Source organism: Elephas maximus, chromosome 2 (genome assembly GCF_024166365.1).
Source record: "Elephas maximus indicus isolate mEleMax1 chromosome 2, mEleMax1 primary haplotype, whole genome shotgun sequence".
NCBI classification, from domain to species: domain Eukaryota; kingdom Metazoa; phylum Chordata; class Mammalia; order Proboscidea; family Elephantidae; genus Elephas; species Elephas maximus.
In genome coordinates, this window is record NC_064820.1 from 191,772,591 (window position 1) to 191,791,499 (window position 18,909).

The window sequence follows — 18,909 nt, forward strand, 5'->3', positions numbered from 1 at the left end:
TAGAGTTTCCAAGTCTTCAATGGTGGCAGTAATCTCTGAAATCCCTCCAGGAATGAGGTGTTGCTTTTAGTTTACTATTTTCCTAGGTAAAGGCAGCTCTAATGGCTTCCACAGGGCTTTTCCTACCATAATAGCCCTTACTCTATTTGCCAGGGAGGGTTATGCCAGTTGCTGAGTATATCTATTCCAATTATGCATTCTGGAACTGGGGAAATCACTACAGGATGAGTTTGGGAACCCAGTGGACCTACTGTGAGACAAGCCTGAGCTAAGACTCAATTCATAAGCTGACTTCCCTATGCCCCCACTCTGACTGATGGGCCACAGTGACATTTTGAGTCTCCTGGAATTAGTGTCAGTTCAGAGCCAGTATCCAGTAATCCCCCCAAAACCTGATTATTTCCTTTTCCCCAGTGAACAGTCACTCCTGTAAAAGACCATAGATCCCTTCGGGGAAGGCTAGGAGAAAGATTAACAGTATAAATTTTTGGCAGTGTAGTGGGATCCTTCCTCAAGGGGACCCAACCTCCCCTTTGTTCAAGGGGTTGTGGGTCTGCAAACTGGCTCAAGTCTAGGAATCGATTGAGGGGCCATGAATCTGTGTTCTGGTGATTCAAATTATACTGCTGTTCACTTGACCTAGAATTCTTCCACTTGTACAAATCAAGTAAATATTTAGTAGATTTCCTATCTGTTTCAATCCTAGGGATACCATGACTAATTAGCCAGTCATAAGTACATATGAGTCAGACTATTCTGATTACTGCTTTGACTCAGCTGTCCATTATAACCATGTCCACCTTGTCTTTGTCAGTTGACTGCCCCCACCTGGCCCCTACCACCAAGGGGTCCAATCAGCCCCATTATAATTAGGTATCTTTTTTCAGTTCGGGTAGTTCCCACTATCAAATCCGACTTACATAAAATAGTAATCACAGCAGTCTTCAAGGATGCTAGGGCTGCCTTCACAAATTTGTTCCTCACCGTTGTGGTAAAAGGTATGTCCTCTGGGCGCTCCGTGTATGGATCTGTGGGTCTTACCTGATACATCCACTCTAACATGCCAATTTCCCTAAGCTTTTGGATACCTTCTTCTACAGTATACCAGGGTCAGGTTTGGACCTTCAACTTGATTTAGTGTAGGCCACTGCTTATTCCATGCTTCAGCTAACCAATCAAATAAACTATTAGATCCTTTCCTAACCTCTCAAACTGAAATATTGAATGAAGGATCTGTGCTTACTAGGCCCATGTCAGTAAACTCAGACTGATCCAACTTTATGTTCCTTGCACCATTACTCCACACCCTTAATAGCCATTCCCACACATATTCCCCAGGCTTCTGTTTGTATATATTAGAAAAGTCAAGCAGTTCTTTTGGAGTGTAGCATACCTCCTCCAGGGTCACACTTTGTACTTCACCTTTTGGGGCTCATTGGGACTTAGGTATAGTTATAGATCTAGAAACAAAAATAGGTGGTGGGATGTTTTCTGAAAACATTTAGCAATGTCTTGTAGATATCTGCCTCGGTTGATGCCCCCATGCAATGACTCACGCAAAGGCTCTTCAGACACAGCTGAGTTAATCTTATGAGATAGGGGTAGAGGGGCTAATGGTTTTACTGGGGAGGGTGGACTGGCACACAAGGATGAAGTAATCTCTTCAGATGGGAATAAGAAGGATGGTTCTGTTGGCAGGAGTGATTCAATGGAATTTAGGGCTCAGTGTCCCCTGATTCCTGATTATCTGCCCATATGTCCTCATCCAAAATTTCAGGATCCCTTCTCTTCCCAACCAATGCCCTCACTTTAACTCCAGACACCATTCAAGATTGGGAATTCAACTGGTGTTGTAATTCAGGCACTCTTATGATAAGACTGGGTTTGGTTTTCAGCAATAGCAGCTCTGCTGCTACAGGAAATAAAGCTTTTATTCAGGGCACAAATGGCAAATTTGAGTTCATTTATGTTGGGCTTGATCTGTGACTCTGAAGCCCTGAGCTCATCTATTTCTTTCACCATTTTATCTAGCAGAAGTAGGACCAACCAACCAGCTTCCTTATATTTCTCATTCTGACAAAATTGTAGAAAAGTATCTCACATGGGATCACCCAGAGCTTCGCCTCTCACCAGTACTTGATCTATTGGTGGTGACGCTTTGCATATTTCTATTATCACCTCACATCATGGATTAGCAGTGCCGTCTTTACTACTGGAAGCAGAGTCATCAACACCTTAAGACTAACTAGACTTGAGAACCAATTTAAAAAACTCACCCTTAAAATTTTGCTTCTCTAGAGCCTCTCTTGGTATCAAGTGTGTTGGGCTGAGTTTCCTAGAGAAGCAAAACCAGTAAAGAGGATAGATTAGATAGATAGATAGATAGAGAGAGAGAGAGAGAGAGAGGCAGGCAGGCAGGCAGGCAGGCAGATGATAATAGACAGACAGACAGAACTTATCTCAAGGAAATGTTTCATGGGACTGTAGAGGCTGGCAAGTCCTAAGACAGTAGGCTGCTGGCTCACAGGCTATGGAGGCTGATGAATCCCAAGATGGACAGGCAATGCCGCAAGACACGGCTCAAGTCCCAAGAACCGGAGGTCAGATGATGACAAACTGGATGCAGGATCCAGAGTGAGCAAAAGCCAGTGAGTTTTGCCAGAACATCCATATACATTGGATGCAGGCCACACCCCCAAAGAAACTCCCCTTATAACCAATTGGCTGATCAACTCAGATCACATCATGGAGGCGATTACATTATATCACAAAATGGAGGATAACTACATCATTGCATATCTGTGAAATCGCATCATTGCATAACTTGTAAACTACATCATTACATAATTGCCAAACCACTGAGAATCATGGCCTAGCCAAGTTGACACACAACCTTAACCATCACACTACCCAAACTAACACAAACAGAAGAAGAAAATTTAAACAGACCTATTACAAAAGAAGAGACTGAAGATGTCATCAATAAGCTGACAACAACAACACCAGAAAGCCCAGGACTACACTGGAGAATTATACCAGACATTCAGAGAAGAGTTGACATCAAGCCTACTAAAACCCTTCAAAAACATAGGAGAGGAAGGAACTACTGAATTCTTTCTATGAAGTTAGCGTAACCCTGAAAACTGAACCAGGCAAAGACATCACAAAAAAGAAAATTATACATCAATATCTCTTGCGAACATAGATGCAAAAATTTTCAACAAAATTCTAGCCAACAGATTTCAGCAACTTATCAAAAAAATCATACATCGTGACCAAGTGGGATTCATACCAGGATTACAAGGGTGGTTCAATACTAGAAAATTAACCAGTGTAATCCACCACATAAATAAAACAAAGGAAAAGAACCATATGATCATGTCAATTGATGCAGAAAACTCATCCGATAAAATTCAACACCCTTTCCTGATAAAAAATCTCAGCAAAATAGGAATAGAAGGAAAATTTCACAACATAATTAAGGTCATATATGCAAAACTGACAGCCAACATTATACTCAATGGAGAGAGGCTGAGAGCCTTCCCTTTCTGAACAGGGATGAGATAAGGATACCCATTATCACCACTCTTATTTAACATTGTACTGGAAGTCCCAGTCAAAGCGATAAGACAAGAAAGAGAAATAAAAGATATCCAAATCAGAAAGGAAGAAGTAAAACTACCTCTATTTGCAGATGACATGATCCAATACATAGAAGACCCTAAAAATTCCACAAGAAAACTGCTGGAACTTATAGAAGAATTTAGCAACGTTGCAGGGTACAAAATAAGCTCACAAAAATCAGTTTGGTTCCTTTACATTAACAAAAACTACTCCCAAAAAGAAATCAAGAAAATAATACCATTTATATTAGGCCTCCAAACCTATGAATACCTAGGAATTAACCTAACCAGGGACGAAAACGACTTATACAGTAAACATTACAAAATATTACTACAAAAGTCTAAAAGAGACCTACAAAAATGGAAAGAAAGCCCATGCTTATGGATTAGAAGACTTAATATAGTGAAAATTTTAATTCTACCTAAAGCTGTCTATAGATACAATGCAATCTCGACACAAATCCCAACAACATTCTCTACTGAAATGGAAAAACTAATGACCAACTTCATATGGAAGGAAGGAAACGACGAATAGCCAAAGCAATATTGAAGAAAATGAACAAAGCAGGAGGGCTTGCACTCTGCGATATCAAAACATCCTATACAACTACTGTAATCAAAACAGACTGGTATTGGTTCAATGATAGACACATAGACCAATGGAATAAAATTCAGAACTCAGAATTAAACACAGCCATCCACAGACAAGTCCATGAGAGTCAAAATATGACCTTGAGTATATCCCACCCGAATTTAGAGACCATCTCAAGAACAGATTTGACACATTGAACACTAATGACCGAAGACCAGACGAGTTGTGGAATGACTTCAAGGACATCATCCATGAAGAAAGCAAGAGGTCCCTGAAAAGACACGAAAGAAAGAAAAGACCAAGGTGGATGTCAGAGGAGACTCTGAAGCTTGCTCTTGAGCGTCGAGCAGCTAAAGCAAAAGGAAGAATTGATGAAGTAAAAGAACTGAACAGAAGATTTCAAAGGGTCTCTCGAGAAGACAGAGTATTATAATGACATGTGCAAAGAGCTGGAGATGGAAAACCAAAAGGGAAGAACACGCTCGGCATTTCTCAACCTGAAAGAACTGAAGAAAAAATTCAAGCCTCGAGTTGCAATAGTGAAGGATTCCATGGGGAAAATATTAAATGATGCAGGAAGCATCAAAAGAAGATGGAAGGAATACACAGAGTCATTATACCAAAAAGAATTAGTCAATATTCAACCATTTCAAGAGGCGGCATATGATCAGGAACTGATGGTACTGAAGGAAGAAGTCCAAGCTGCTCTGAAGGCATTGGCGAAAAACAAGGCTCCAGGAATTGATGGAATATCAATTGAGATTTTTCAACAAACAGACGCAATGCTGGAGGTGCTCACTCGTCTAGGCCAAGAAATATGGAAGACAGCTTCCTGGCCAACTGACTGGAAGAGATCCATATTTATGCCTATCCCCCAGAAAGGTGATCCAACTGAATGTGGAAATTATAGAACAATATCACTAATATCACACACAAGCAAAATTCTGCTGAAGATCATTCAAAAATGGTTGCAGCACTATATCAACAGGGAACTGCCAGAAATTCAGGCTGGTTTCAGAAGAGGACGTGGAACCAGGGATATCATTGCTGATGTCAGATGGATCCTGGCTGAAAGCAGAGAATACCAGGAGGATGTTTACCTGTGTTTTATTGACTATGCAAAGGCATTCAACTGTGTGGATCATAACAAACTATGGATAATACTGCGAAGAATGGGAATTCCAGAACAGTTAATTGTGCTCACGAGCAACCTGTACACAGATCAAGAGGCAGTTGTTCGGACAGAACAAGGGGATACTGATTGGTTTAAAGTCAGGAAAGGTGTGCGTCAGGGTTGTATTCTTTCACCATACCTATTTAATCTCTATGCTGAACAAATAATACGAGAAGCTGGACTATATGAAGAAGAATGGGGCATCAAGATTGGAGAAGGCTCATTAACAACCTGCGTTATACAGATGACACAACCTTGCTTGTTGAAAGTGGAGAGGACTTGAAGCACTTATTAACGAACATCAAAGACCACAGCCTTCAGTATGGATTACACCTCAACACAAAGAAAACAAAAATCCTAACAACTGGACCAATGAGCAACATCATCATAAACGGAGAAAAGATTGAAGTTGTCAAGGATTTCATTCTACTTGGATCCACAATCAACAGCCATGGAAGCAGCAGTCAAGAAATCAAAAGACGCATTGCATTGGGCAAAACTGCTGCAAAGGACCTCTTCAAAGTGTTGAAGAGCAAAGATGTCACCCTGAAGACTAAGGTGCGCCTGACCCAAGCCATGGTATTTTCAATCGCATCATATGCATGTGAAAGCTGGACAATGAATAAGGAAGACAGAAGAAGAGTTGATGCCTTTGAATTGTGGTGTTGGTGAAGAATATTGAATATACCATGGACTGCCAAAAGAACGAACAAATCTGTCTTAGAAGAAGTACAACCAGAATGCTCCTTAGAGGCAAGGATGGTGAGACTGCGTCTTTTACTTTGGACATGTTGTCAGGAGGGATCAGTCCCTGGAGAAGGACATGATGCTTGGCAGAGTACAGGGCCAGCGGAAAAGAGAAAGACCCTTAACGAGGTGGATTGACACAGTGGCTGCAACAATGAGATCAAGCATAACAACGATTGTAAGGATGGCACAGGACTGGGCAGTGTTTCATTCTGTTGAGCATGGGGTCGCTATGAGTCGGAACTGACTTGACGGCACCTAACAACAACGACAACAATCTACAGACAACAGGTTTTCCACAATGGGTCAAAATCCATTCACTGGGACAGACACAGGCTCTTTAATGGTGCTGGCAAAACTGGATGTCCATACACCATACACAAAAACTAATTCAAAATGGATCAAAGACCTAAATATGAAACCATAAACTATAAATATCATGGAAGAAAAAAGAGGGTCAATGCTAGGGGCCCTAATATATGGCATAAATAGGATACAAACCATAACTAATGATATACAAACACCAGAAAGTAAGCTAGATAACTGGGATTTTCTAAAAATTAAACACTTACACTCATCAAAGTCTTCACTAAAAGAAAAAAAAGAGAATCTACAGACAGAAAAATTTTTTGGCTATGACATATTCCACAAAGATTTACTCTCTAAAAGCTACAGGAAAATCCAATGCCTATACAACAAAAAGGCAAATAATCCAATTTAAAAATGGGCAAAGGATATGAACAGGCACTTCACCAAAGAAGACATTCAGGCAGCTAACAGACAGGTGAGGAAATACTCCTCACGATCACTAGCCATTACAGGAATGCAAATCAAAACCACAATGAGATACCATCTCACCCCTAAATTACTGGCAGCAATCAAAAAAATAGAAAATAACAAATGTTCAGGGAGATTGGAATGCTTATGCACTGCTAGTGGGAGTCCAAAATGGTACAACCATTTAGGAAAACAATATGGCACTTCCTTAAAAAGCTAGAAATACAAATACCATATGATCCAGCAATCCTACTCCTAGGACTATATCCTAAAGAAATAAGAGCCATCACACGAATAGACATATGCACACCCATGTTCATTGCAGCACTGTTCACAACAGCACAGCAAAAAGATGGAAACAACCTAAGTGACCATCAACAGATGAATGGATAAACAATGATATATACACACAATGGAATACTGTGCAAAGGTAAAGAACAATGATAAAACTTTGAAACTTCTCACAACATGGATGAATCTTGAGGGCATTATGCGCAGTGAAATAAGTCAATCACAAAAGGACAAATGCTAATAAAAACTCATGAAAAGGTTTACACACAGAAAGAAACAATCTTTGATGGTTACTAGGAAGGGGAAGGGTGGGGAGGGAAAAACACTAACTAGACAGTAGATAAGTGGTAACTTTGGTGAAGGGTAAGACTATACACAATACTGGGGAAGCCAACACAACTTGTCCAAGGCAAGGTCATGGAAGCTCCATAAACACATCCAAACTCCCTGAAAGACCAAATACTGGGCTGAGGGCTGGGAACCATGGTCTCAGGGGACATCTACCTCAATTGGCATAACATAATTTATAAAGAAAATGTTCTACTTCCTACTTTGGTGAGTAGCGTCTGGGGCCTTAAAAGCTTGTGAGCAGCCATCTAAGATACATCTACTGGTCCCACCCTGTCTGGAGCAAGGAAGAATGAAGAAAACTACAGACACAAGGGAAAGATTAGTCCAAAGGACCCTTGGACCACAACTACCACAGCCTCCACCAGCTTGAGTTCAGCACAACTAGATGGTGCCTGGCTACCACCGACTGCTTTGATAGGGATCACAATAGAGGGTCCTGAACAGAGCTGGAGAAAAATGTAGAAAAAAATTCAAACTCTCACACACACACACACAAAAAGACCAGACTTAGACTGGTCTGACAGAGGCTGGAGAAACCCTGAGAGTATGGCCCGTGGACACCCTTTTAACTCAGTACTGAAGTCACTCCCGAGGTTCACCCTTCAGCCAAAACTTAGATAGGCCTATAAAACAAACAATAACACACGTAGTTGAACCATGTATACGAGACTAAACAGGCACACCAGCCCAGGGGCAAGGATAAGAAGGCAGGATGGGACAGGAGAGCTGGACAAATAGCAATGGGGAACCCAAGGTCGAGAAGGGGAGAGTGTTGACACGTCGTGGGGTTGGCAATCAATGTCACAAAATGATAAGTGTATTAATTATTTAATGAGAAACTAATTTGTTCTGTAAATTTTCACCTGAAGTACGATGAAAGAAAATTGTAAAATAAATGTAAAAATAAGATACAGTGAAGACACAACCACGAGACTATTTAAGAAAGGTGCCGTATATACATTTACCTAGTTTTGATACTATTGAGCAGTGACTTTGGTGAGGGGAGTTCCATGGAGATTGTTCATTTCTTTTAACACACATTTACAACCCAATCAGATGGCCTGCCTAAACGATGAATGTATTCAATTAGAGAATAAATATAGCTACTGAAAAAATAAACACTGTCATATTAGAATTCAGGTAATGAGTATTGCACTTAAAAGAAGAAATCTCACTGAAGCCTTCTTAAAACCAAGTAATAGTTTAGCTTGACTAGTAAAAAAATGTCTGCCTTGGACATTATGCTCTTTTAAGAACTATCCATATGGGATCAAAATGACAACAGCAACTCGAAAGATTAGATAGGAACCTTAGGGGCATTGAGTTTATGTTAATGAGGGAGGAACTACTCAGAAAAGGAGGGTGAGAATGGTTGCACAACTCAGAGAATGTAATCAGTGTCACTAAATTGTACACGTAGAAACTTGAATTAGTGTGTTTTGCTGTGTATATTTTCAAAAACAAAAACAAAATAAAATGTAAAACAAAAGACTTTATTAAAATAGTAAATAGATAACTTAAGGACTGGGAAAAAATCTTCAGAAACAACTTATCTAATAAGTCTAATCTCTAAAATCTATAGAAAACTGCAATAATTCAACAACAAAAAGACAAACAACCGCACCACAAAATGGGCAATGGACACGAACAGAGCCTTCACCAAAGAGGATATCCAAGCAGCCAAAACACATACGAAAAGATGTTCATGATCATTAGCCGTTAGAGATGCAAATCAAAACTACAACGAGATACCATCTTACCCCGGCTAAAATGGCACTGATTTAAAAAAGAAAACAAAAAAAAACAGGTAACAATAAATGTGGGCAAGGATGTGGGAGATTGGAACCCTTATCAATTGCTGGTGGGATTGTAACATAGTACAACCATTATGGAAAACAGTATGGTGCTTTCTCAAAAAACTAAAAATAGAACTACCCTACGATCCAGCAATCCCACTCCTAGGTATGTACCCTACTAAAAACCAAACCAAACCCACAGCCATGAAGTTGATTCCGACTCATAGCAACCTGATAGGACAGAGCAGAACTGCCCCATAGAGTTTCTAAGGAGCACCTGGTGGGTTCGAACTGCTGACCCCTTGGTTAGCAGCTGTAGCACTTAACCACTACACCACCAGGGTTTCCAGGTATATACCCTAGAGACCTAAAAACAATGCCATGAACAGACCTATGTTCACTGCTACTTTATGCACAATAGCAAGTAAATGAAAACAACCAAAGTTTCCATCAACAGATGAATGGGTAAGCAAATCGTGGTATGTACATACAGGGACGAATTACCCAATAAGCAAGGTATGCAGACTTACGTTTGCTTGTTTACTAATCTGTAGTGCACAAGTTCACCTGTTTTTCACCACATCAACTACATGGTGAAACCTATGAGAAACTGGAAGGGGCAGCTTTGGACCAGCCAAACCCAGATGGGAATTCTTGACTCTTTCATCCTGGTTCTGTGACCTGGTATAAATTCTGTCCCCTCTTGGACCCTTGGTTTCGTATTGTATAAAAGGTGGGTCATCAAGGTTTATTAGTAGTTACCAAGGGTGCGAGAGAGGGAGTGCGAAAGGAGGACACACTGCTTAAGGGACATTGAGCTTCTGTTAAAGGTGATAGTATAATCTGGGAAGAAGTGGAGCCCTAGTGGCGCAGTGGTTAAGAGCTCGGCTGCTAACCAAAAGTTCAGCAGTTCGAATTGACCAACCACTCCTTGGAAGCCCTATGAAGCAGTTCTCCTCTGTCCTGTAAGGTCACTATGCGCTGGAGTCAACTTGACAGGAACAGGTTTAAGTGGTTCAACCCTTGACTACTAGCTGAAACGTTGGTGATCCAAACCCACCCAGAGGTGCCTCGGAAGACAGTCCTGGTGATCTGCTCCCGAAAGGTCACATCCGTGAAGGCCGTAGGAAGCAGTTCTGCTCTGACGCACGGGGTCAGGAGTTGGAATCAACTCGACGGCAACACCAACAACAAATAATTCGGGCGCAGATAAGGGAGATGGCGGAAAAACACGGTGAACATAAGTGTCACTGAACAGTACATGTGAAGAACACGGAAACGGAAATGTTTTGTTACATATATTCGTACCTCAATAAAAAAAAATTAGAAAAGAAAAAGATGGATCATATTGGAAAATGACAAAATGAGTGTGGTTTCAGAAAACAGAAGCGCTCAGGAAGGCGGCTGGGCTTGTGGGGGCAGCTGGAGATAAAAGGTATGGAATGCCATCCTCAGAGCATGGATTTTGTCCCCAGAGCAAAGGGGAGCCATAGAAGGGATTAGCCCAGAGAGGACCGATCAGATTTGCCTTTTTGAGCATTGCCTCAGGAAGAGCTAGGCTGTGAGGAGGCAGCTCTGGGTCCGACTACTGGGGTCCGAACCCCTGGCCTGCCCACCTCCACAGAATTTGGACGTGTGACTTTACCCGTCGGTGCTTCAGTTTTCTCATCTGTCAGATGGAATGACAAGAGGACTGTTTATGAGAATTAAATGAGATATCCATGTGAAGCTCATGGCTGGATTAAATACTCAATTCGGGGTCGCTGTTAGTGTTAAACCACAATTAATAAGATTAACCATAATCAGTGAGAGCCCAGCCACCTCATCAACGCAGTGGCTTGTGGAGGCCAAAAAGGGTAAAGTCAGTGAGGGGACTTACATGATCCTGGGGGGCACATTTTAATAACACAACCCCCTCCACCTGCCCTGGGGTAGGTAGGCGCTGGCTGGGAACTGATGCCTGGATTGGACACTGACCCCTCCTCCGTCACCCTGGGCCTGGACCCACCCGCATGACCCAGCTTCCTGTTTGTGATGCCAACGCTGGAGGGAGGAAATCAGAGCCCCCGCCCCCAGGCTGGAGGGCAGGAATGTGGACATGCTGACGTCAAAACGTGTCCCAGTTCTGGGGATGTCAGGATGGGAAGGGCTTCCTGCTGAGCCTCCCTGCATCCCAAGCCTGAGTTGGGGGAGAGAGCCCAGCCAGAGGGAATCCAGCCACCCAGAACTTTCTGGGATAGATGCTGCTGGGGGTGAGCTCAGGGTTCTACCCCAGTGTAGCTGTACAACCCTGGCCAAATCACCTCACCCTTCCGAGCCTCAGTTCCATCATCTGTAAAGTAGGGATAAAAATGTGCATCTCACAACAACAAAGAACAATGATGACTCTGTGAAGCATCTCATAACGTGGATGAATCTAGAGGACATTATGCTGACTGTAATAAGTCAATCACAAAAGGACAAATATTGTATGAGACCTCTTCTGTAAAAACTCATGAAAAGGTTTACACACAAAAAGAAACAATCTTTGATGGTTACGAGGTAGGGGAGGGGTGGGGATGGGGAAACACTAAATAGACAATAGCTAAGTAGTAACTTTGGTAAAAGGTAAGACAGTACACAATACTGGGGAAGCCAGAACAGTTTGTACAAGGCAAGGCCGTGGAAGCTCCATAGATACATCCAAACTCCCTGAGAGACTGAATTGCTGGGCTGAGGGCTGTGGGGACCATGGTCTCGGGGAACATCTAGCTCAATTGGCATAACATACTTTATAAAGAAAATGTTCTACACTCTACTTTGGTGAGTAGCGTCTTGGGTCTTAAAAGCCTGTGAGCAGCCATCTAAGACACAAAACTGGTCTCACACCTTCATTGAGCAAGGGAGAATGAAGAAAATTAAAGACACAAGGGAAAGATTAGTCCAGAGGACTAATAGACCATATCTACCACAGCCTCTACCAGACTGAGTCTAGTACAACTAGATGGTGCCCGGCTACCACCACTGACTGCTCTGACAGGGATCACAATAGAGGGTCCCGGACAGAGCTGGAGAAAAATGTAGAACAAAATTCTAACTCACACACAAAAAAGACCAGACTTACTGGTCTGACAGACACTGGAGAAACTCTGAAAGTATGGCCCCCTGACACCCTTTTAGCTCAGTAATGAATCACTCCCAAGGTTCACCCTTCAGCCAAAGATTAGACAGGCCCATAAAACAAAACAAGACTAAAGGGGCACACCAGCCCAGGGGCAAGGACTAGAAGGCAAGAGGGAATAAGAAAGCTGGTAAAAGGAAACCCAAGGTCAAGGAGAGTGCTGACATGTCGTAGGGTTGTTAACCAGTGTCATAAAATAATATGTGTACTAATTGTTTAATGAGAAACTAGTTTGTTCCGTAAAATTTCATCTAAAGCACAGTAAAAATTAAAAAAAAAAAAAAAGTACATCTCAGAGCATCATTTATTCATCAGATATGTACTGAGCTCCTACTATGTGTTTGCTTCTCACTGAAAAGGCTAAAGGAGGGAGATTGTTTCCTCAGCTCAGAGTGGTTCCTGCCTTCAAGGGGAATGCAAGCCCCTTTGGAACATCAGCAGGGACGGAGCCTACCCTGGCTGCAGTGGCTCCTGCTGTCAGCACCCTCCTGGCTGTTGGGGCAGGGAGGCAGAGGATGCACTAAAGCCAGTCAACTGTGGCATAAGGCATTGCTGGAGGTGGCTGGAAGAAGGCTTATGACTCAGACAGAGGCCCAGGCCTAGGCACTTCCTGCCTCAATGACTCAGTTTTCTCAAGAAGCATCACCAGCTTCTCGGCCTTGAAGAGGCACTGAGGCGTGGCTGGTATGTGGTGGGGGGTGGGGAGTGTCTGTAAGGGTCTGTGTTTTCACGTGATTCTCCCTCCAGTCCTGAGAGGGAGGGACCATAACTAGTCCCATTTTACAGAGGAGTAAACTGAGGCTCTGAGAGTTAAAGCGAGTTGCCCAAGATTAGAGCTAGAAAGGAGCAGAGCCAGGAATGGAGTGCCTGTCTTTCATGCCCTCCATTGGAGAGGCCTCCTGAGCACATCCCCAGGAATCCATCCCAGCGAGGGTCTCCCGGGCCCACTCTAACCTGACCCTCAGGCCCCCAGAACTCAAGGAGGTTGACACAGACATCTGAAGCTGTGGGTGGATCTGCCTCCCATTTTCAAGGTTGGTCACCTGTGTCCCCCAGGGCACCAGGCTCAGGGGCTAGAGTTAGCTCACCCCTACCCCACACTCCCTGGAAGGACTTGATTTCGGTTCTCCAACCCCGTATGCCTTAGTTTCCCCAGCTGTGACATGGGTAAGTGCTGCACATTCAGGCAGCTAGGACTATGCCCTGAGGGGATTGCTGAGCAAGGCCTGGAGCAGCATGGGCACCCTGTGAGGGAGTCACCGTGGGAATAGAAGGGCACCAGGAGTAGTACCTGGGACCTGTTATCGACTGCCCCCCCCCTTTCTCCTGGCTTTCCTGCCCATGCTCCTTGATGCTCCTCTGCCTTTCTCTAGGACACCGCCCAGCCCTGCTCTGAGGCCAGAGAGACCTGGCCATTCACTATCTGCGTGGCCTTTCCCAAGTCTCTGTCTGAGCCTCGGTTTCCTCACCTGTCTATATAAATGCGTGAAGATACTACCAACTGCATTTCAAGTCTGTTGGAGAGGAAAACATCGTGTCTTTAAAGTACAATGTCTGACATGTACTAATAAACCATAGAGCAGTTGCCATTGCTGTTAATGTTGCCTCATTTGATGACTGTAAATGCTCTTTCCTCAGATGCCCAGCAGGTGGCGGCAGAGGCCCCCGTCGGTACTTAAGTGAGCACATGATCAGTGAGACCTTCACACTGTTGATGAGGCTGAGGCACCGCGGAGGATTCTGGACCCTGTTAATCCCATCAGCAGATGCTTCCTGAACACCTCAGCAGAGTTCCCAGGCCCGGGCAATGGGGTGGGGGAAGGGCAGTGGCCTCTGGCCAATGAACACCTGGGAAAGGAGAGTACTGACCCTTCTAAAGAAAGCTTGTGTTCATTGCAGCTCTGTTCATAACACCCAAAAGGTGGAGACAGCCTAAATGTCCATCAGCAGATGAGCCGATAAACAAAATGGGGCACACACATGCAATGGAATATTACTCAACCATAAAGAGAAACGAAGTCCTGATACATGTTGCAGCATGGGTAGACCTTGAAAACACCCTGCTGGGTGGAATCAGTCAGTCACAAAAGAACAAATAACGTAGAATTGCACTTGTCTGAAATATCTAGAATAGGCCAGTGTATAGAAACCAAAGTTTATTGATGGTTACCAGGGGTGGGAGGGAGGAGGAGGGAAATAGGAACTCATTGCTTAGGGAACCCTGAGCTTCTGTCACGGGTGACAGGAAAATTTAAAAACAGATAGTGGTGATGGCTGAACAATAAGATGGATGTGATTAACTTCACTGAACTGTACATGTAAAAAATATTGAAATGGCAAATGTTCTGTTTCCGTACATATTTACCATCATAAAAAAAGAAAGCAAGCCTGGATGAAATCTGCCATAGAAACTCCATAAAGATGAAGCTGTTGGGAAAAGAGAAGGAGGCCTTCCCACCGCCACAACTCCCTGTAGGCCCCCTCCCCTTTCCTTCATCTCTTCTATTTCCTTCCTCCTTCCTTTCCTGTCTTCCTTCTTCTCTCAACTAATAAGTATTGAGCCCCTGCTCCATGCAGGGCTCCGTCCTATGGGCTGGGGACACAGCAGGGGATGAGACAGACAAAGGCTCTGCCCTCTGGAGCTTCCAAACTAATGCGAAGACAAGCAATAAACAAAGATATCAGCAAGACCATTGTAGATCTTGGCAAGTATCAGGAGAAAATACAACAGAGTAATGTGATAGGACTGGGACAGGTGAGAAGGAGGTGGGCAGAGGGAGCAGCTTCAGCGAGGCCCTCAGGCCCTCAGACCATGATATCCGGGGAGCAGGCAAGAGGGGGCGGTGGGCAGGGGGCAGACACAGGACATGACAAGCCAGCGATGTCCCGACTCAGAAGGTCTGCAAGACCCCGACTAAAGGACCACCAGCTGTTACAGCAACCACACCCACCACCAGCCTTAATCCAGCCCTTCCCACCAAACCAATCCCACTGCGGAAATCTTTACAGGAACTGACTGCCACATCTTTCTCCCTCGGAGCAGCTAGTGGGCTCCAACCGACCTTTCATTTAGCAGCAGAGTGCTCAACCACCGTGCCACCAGGGCTATCATCCTGTAGAAGTTGCCACACCCCAAGCAGGGTCTTCACAGGCTCCCAAGTCCCCAGGGCCTCAGGTGAGAAGAAGGTAGAAAGAATGGAAAGCAAAACTTAATATTTATTTATTATTATTATTATTATTATTATTTTTATGAGGCACAGGGAAACCCTGGTGGTCTAGTGGGCAGTTCGAATCTACCAGCTGCTCCTTGGAAACCCTATGGGACAGTTCTACTCTGTCCTATAGGGCATTGTACAGTTCTACTCTGTACTATAGGGTCACTATGAGTTGAAATCGACTCAATGGCAACAGTTCTTTTTTTTTTTTTTTTTTTTAGGTCCCAAGCCTATTCTTTTTCTGTCGTACAGTTTGTCGTACTGCGGTGGCTTGCTTGTGGCTATGATGCTGAAAAATATGCCACCAGTGTTTCAAATACTGGCAGGGCCACTCATTGTGGACAAGTTTCAGCAGAGCTTCCATTCTAAGACAGAATAGAAAGAAAGGTCTGGCAATCTACTTCCAAAATTGGCCAATGAAAACCCTACAGATCACAACAGAATATTGTCCAATATAGTGCTGGAAGACAAGCCCCCTAGATTGGAAAGTACTCAAAATATACAGAGGTTGCAACAATGGACTTGAGCAGACCAACAATTGTGAAGGTGGCACAGGACTGGGCAACTCTTTGTTCTGTTGTACATGGGATCACATGAGTTGGAATTGAGTTGATGGCAACTTACAACAACAAGGTGCCAAGCACCCTGCTGGGGTGTTTGTTTTATGTTATTTCATGTGTATTATCATCATCACTCAAGAGGAAGGTATGGTTATGATTCCCATTTTAGAGGTAATGAAACTGAGGGTCCCAGATAGAAGGTGACTAGTCCAAGGTCATAAAGTTAGGGAGTGGCAGGCCCAAGACTTGAACCCAGGTGTTGCCCACTTGGGCAGATGATTCCCTGTGCCCCAGAAGCTTCAGAACCATCTGTAGGGTCGTCTTCCCTCAGGCCCTCCAAGTTCTCTGGCTGCAACTCCTCTGGATCCCCAGAGTCCTCCCATCAGCAAGTCCAGTCCACATCCCTATCCAGGCCTGCTCTCCTTCACTACCAGCACTCCAGCAAACCCCACCATCTCTCCCTGGATGACTGAACCCTGCTTCCTTCCTTTATCATACTCTCACAGCCTAAATCCTCTTGTTGACTTGTGTGTGTCCATCTCCCCCAGCAGATTGTAAACTTCACGAGAGCAGGCACAAGCCCATCTCATTCACCCCTCTCTTCCCAGAGCTTAGCACTGTGCCTGGCACAGAGAAGGGGCTCAGTGAAGATGAGCGGATGGAGGGACAGATGATGGACAAATGAATAGATGAGTGGGATGATGAATGAATGGACTGATGGATGGTTGGATGGATGGAAAGATGGATGGACAAACGGACAGATGGATGGATGAATGCACAGGTAGATGGATGGATAGACAGATGATGGACAGATGAATGGATAAATGGACTGATGAATAGATGGATGAATGGAAGCATGGACAAATGGTCAGTAGATGGACGGGTGGATGAAAGACTATTTGACTTGAGCCTATATTTTTCTCCTAACCCACAGGAAGGAAGTCAGAGAAAAGATGGCAGAAGCAGCCCAGGTAAAAGTCCTCCAGTGTGAGGTCATCTGGGGTGGGGGGCCAGTGTCAGTATGGGGAATGGACCATTATGAGGTTCTGGCAACCTCTTGTGTGTACAGAGCAATGATGAGTGAACCCCAAGACACGACCTAGAACGTCTCCTGAACAGAGCAGGAACAGGGTGGAGTCCCTGGGCTGGGAGCAGAGCAACGAAGCACGTCATGGCTCTGACTCAGGCAGGGGATACAAGTTTGAGAATCTGGGTGCAGACACCCACCCTGTGCAGACACATTGCCCTATGCAGGGCATGAAGGACTCTCACCTGCAGTGCCAGGGCTGAGCTTCCCATGGTCCATGAAGCAGGTGGAACTCTGCCCTTAGTGCAGACAAACTGAGGCTTCTATGGGGAAGTGACTTGTCCAAGGTCACCCAGCCAGAAAATGTCAGAGCTGGGCTAGGGGACCAAATCAGGGTGCCCCAGGGGCCCAGTCTTTGCTTAGCATGCCAGGTGGGGCCTCTTTTTGGAGCCAGACTCAGATGGCTCAGGAGAAGTAGGTGGGGCCAAATGCCTCCAGAGGGGTAGAGGCTTCAAGTACAGGGACTGTGGGGCCAGGCTGGAGAGAGGCCTCAGGTGCAGACTCCAGGCCCATCCCTCAGAGCTGGCTCTCAGTGCCTCAGTGACCTTCCCAAAATGCCGTCTGACCATGGCCTACTGTTCCTTAAAAGCCTTCAGAGGCTCCGCTGGTGGTGCAGGTTCAAGTCCCAGACCTTGGCTTGGCCTTCTGGTTCCTTCACCCCTTGACCGCTGTGGACCTTTCCAGCCCCCTGCCTCAGCCCCTACCCCAAACCCTGCACCCTGCCGCAATGATGGGCTTGTTCTCTGAACAAACACACCAGGCTGGCTCTAAGCCCCACACCCCACCTCTTCCACCCCGCCCTCCCACTCCCCCATTCCCTTCACCCCCCACCCCCCCCCCACCGCCCCACCCCACCTCTGCATAGGAATACCTTCCCCTCCCCTCTGTGAAGAACACCTTTCCAGTCCTCCTCCCCCAAAGAGTTCCTACACATCTTTCAAGACCCAGCTCTTGCTTTGGCCCTCCAGGAAACTCTCTCTGCCCCAACCCCTCAGGCTGGGCGAGGCAAGCCCCCTCCCTCCTGCTCCAATTACATACTAAGCTGAAGTCTACCATCAGGGCAATTACCTCAAGGTGGTAATTATCTGATTGCTAGTCTCCTCCCCAACTAGACTGAATTCCTTGAGGAGGGCTTCATGACTTATTCACCTTTGTGTCTGCAGGGCCCACACAGCACCCACCTGGAGTCTTTGTTATCTGTGGAAGGGAGGAAGGGAGGGAAGGAGGGAGGGAGGACTTTACAATTTGCAAAGTGTTCTTTCCTGTGTAAAATCCCTGGGTGGGGCAAACAGGGGAACTACTAACCTAAAGGTTGGTGTTTTGAACCCACCCAGCAGCACCTCGGAAGAAAGGCCTTGGTGATCTGCTTCCCATAAAGATTGCAGCCAAGGAAACTCTATGGAGCAGTTCTATTCTATAACACACGGGGTTGCCACAAGTCAGAATTGACTCAATGGCAACAGGTTTGGTTTTGGTTTTCTTTCACATAGATTATTTTATCGAACAGTCGGGCAGCAAGAAAATTTGCAGGGAAGG